The sequence below is a fragment of the Talpa occidentalis genome, unplaced genomic scaffold (assembly GCF_014898055.3).
Source record: "Talpa occidentalis isolate TD23 unplaced genomic scaffold, MPIMG_talOcc4v2.1 talOcc4.2, whole genome shotgun sequence".
NCBI lineage: Eukaryota > Metazoa > Chordata > Mammalia > Eulipotyphla > Talpidae > Talpa > Talpa occidentalis.
The window spans coordinates 35,140,632-35,143,684 of NW_023602073.1; the positions used below are offsets into that span (position 1 = coordinate 35,140,632).

The 3,053-nt window shown below is 42.5% G+C and overlaps 1 long non-coding RNA gene across 1 annotated transcript; it reads right to left on the bottom strand.

Moving 5' to 3' along the window:
* Positions 1 to 582: 582 nt before the first annotated feature.
* Positions 583 to 2,510, bottom strand: LOC119253176 (uncharacterized). Its single transcript, XR_005126998.2, has 3 exons — positions 2,377 to 2,510; positions 1,801 to 1,919; positions 583 to 929 (listed from the first exon to the last, which is right to left on the bottom strand). It is a non-coding gene; the product is annotated as an uncharacterized LOC119253176 (long non-coding RNA).
* Between the last annotated feature and the right edge of the window lie 543 nt (positions 2,511 to 3,053).

The window sequence follows — 3,053 nt, forward strand, 5'->3', positions numbered from 1 at the left end:
TATATGCTTTGAATTCTATCAAAAGATTTATAATTAGTCCTATGGAGATAAAAAACAAAACAAAACAAAGACAGTTACAAACAAACACAGAGAGTTCTTGATATTCATATTCAACTTTGGCCATGTGTATAAATTTTAAGAGATATTTATTTTATAAATATTTGTGAAGACACTGAGAAACCTGTTAATGATTTAATTTTAGTTCTATAACAATTCTTTTAGATCAAACACATTTTAAATTTGTATTTTTAGAGTGACTCTGGCTTTGAAGAAGCCGTGCACAGAGAATTTACATTAGTATTTTAAGACCTGAAAAAAATTCCTTTAAAATTGTAAAAGAGCCTTCATAAAACATCTCAAACAACCTAGTTTTTGAGATACCTTAGCTTCTCATTTATGTTTCATATTCTCACTTACCAAGTTTTTTTTTTTGTTACACTTTTATATTAAAAAGATTTTTAATGAGTTAAAAGCTAAAATCTTTACATAGAATATGTGTAGATTTATTATTACTAAAGACCTTGGGCTCGAGACTACAACAGTCACAGCAGTTTTTACTAACTTTCTTTAGATAAGAAAATATTTTTTGAGTTTATATTTTAAAGAAATGATCCTTTGGCTTTAAGTTGTTATGGTTTTATCTCACTGAGAACAAGCATATTTTTTAAAGATTTATTTATTTATTTATAAAAAGAACGGGGGTATAGGTCAGATGCGTGGGGGAGTGAGAGGATTCACCAGGGACAGAGCGGGGAACAGAACAGGCAGACTGACAAAATACACTGCTGAGGGGAGCAGCGGGTGTGACAGGAGAGGTCTGCCATGCCATGTGGGACCCTCGCCAGCCAGCCAGGATCGAACCAGCACTGCAGAGGTTGCAGACAGCTTCACAGTGTGGTGCTCAACCACCTGCGCCACCAGAGGAGGCCCTGAGAACAAGCATATTTTTAAGACAAAAAAGAGCACTGTTATCTGAGGCTAGGAGAAGAGGTAAATTTTTACAGTCTGCCCATTTTTAGGCCTTTATCAAAATCCGAGGAATTTAGCTCAAAAATGTTAGTATTATCACTTTATATTTTTACCAGGTTAATTAGTTTTTAACCAGAAACAACCTTTTACAGGTCCAATAAGTAAATTTAAAAGATTTTACTCAACCAAGGAAATAGGAGACACAGGGAAATAGGATGTTTTACCTATAGAACAGGCCAGAATGGTGTTTTAAGGTGGACAAAAGGAGAGTCCAGTCCCCTACAGCAGAAAGGCAGCAGAGACCTGCCAGTGATCTCAACACTGGGGAAAAAGTCCAGGCAGCTGCTTGCTGAGACTGGGGTAGCCTCCACCTGTCCACTGCAGTGGGTTTACAATATTTTAATAAAAACCTTTTAGTCTCATATAGTCATATTATAACCATTTCCTATCACTTTAACAATTGTGAATGAAATTTGAATACCATTTTTTAGAAATACCTTTTTTATTTTCTTAAAAAGAACAAATGGCAAAACTCCAGTGGCAGGAAGCCTGGCCTCCCCCCCCAAATTATTAACAGGAAAAGCTTGAAGCATTTCTTCCTCCATTTATAAGACAGTGTCATGTTATCTCTTACTTGTTCCTAAGTTTCTATATCAAGCAACCTGCCCTCTGGGAACCATGGGTTATATTTTTCCACTACCGTTAAACATTCTAGAATCTGGTTAAGGGTATTTTTGCCCCATGGTGAGAAAGCAGATGCTGCAGAAGCAAAGCAAAAGTAGAAAGCCTTGAAGAAGATTGCCCCATCTGGAATTCCCCACCTCTACTCACGTCCTTCTGTGGAGTCGAGACCACTGCTGTCACCTCATCACTTCAGTGGGAGGTTTCTCCTTCAGGTCCCTGTTTGGGCACCACTTGTGAGCCTCCAGTGGGCTCTGAGACCTGGGACGCTGGTCAGAAGGACCCACCAGAAGGGGGACTACTGTCAGCTACAAGCAGTGATCCTCTACTTTTTCTCAGCATGGTTATATGGGAATTGTGAACAAATACATCTGCGTTTTATCGTAAGTCAGAAAAGCCAAAACAACCTTGCCTCACACACCATGTGTGTGAGCTCATACACATCACTTATGTGAGCCCTTGTGCTTGTCGGACATGCCTGTCCTTGTGAGCCTCTGTTGCTAAGTTACGACCAAGGAGACTTCCAAGGACAAAGCAAGTCCGGGGCGTCCCTCCCAGGTGGTTTTCCACCCTGGCACATGCAAGTTTTCTCAGCATTTCGGTCAGCCCTTCCCTTGCCATCCTCAGGTCACCTCTTGATCATCCTCGTGCAACAGTGACTCTCCCTAGAGTTCCCTCTATACAGTCCTCAGGGGCTCAGGGATCCAACCACTGATCTACACTTACCTGCACCCTGAGTGTAGCTGATTGCTTGTCCCCCTACTGGAAGAAAATGTGAGACAAGGGAGAAGTCAGCCCATGGAGTCCTAAAGGAATCTCCAAGTCTGGGTCACAGGGAAATTTCTAGAACTGTGACTGAAGACCCAGGTCAGGACTGGGATATATGAAGAATGGATATGAAAGGGAATTGGAGTCTTTCCACAGCAGGGTCCCTTCCCATTGGCATTTACTGGGAAACAGATCCCCATCACCACAATTATAAGGTGAATAATTGGTGATTCATTTTCAAAAGTGTTTTACAAAAACCTGAGTGTTAGCAATCAGCACCACCAGACTGGGCAACACATGTGTGGATGGTACTTCCTCCTACCCAGGTAAGGCAAGTCCTCCCTGGGACATGAAAGCCCCCAGTGGACAAAATCCCCCACTCCCTTCCCTACCTGAGCTTCTTCCTCCACATCACAGCTGCAGCCACCGCAGCTCCAGTGAGCACAGCTCCAAGGAAAACCAGGCCAGCAATGATGCCCGCAGTGGGGACAGAGGACTGAGGAGGGGGCACTGGAAGGGACGGGAAGATGAGACCCTGAGCCCCAGGAACATCCTGACTCTCTGAAGGTCTCCAGAAGGGCTCCTGATTCCTCCAAACAGAAGCTCAGGGCCTCTCTAGTGGCACAGTGGTTGAA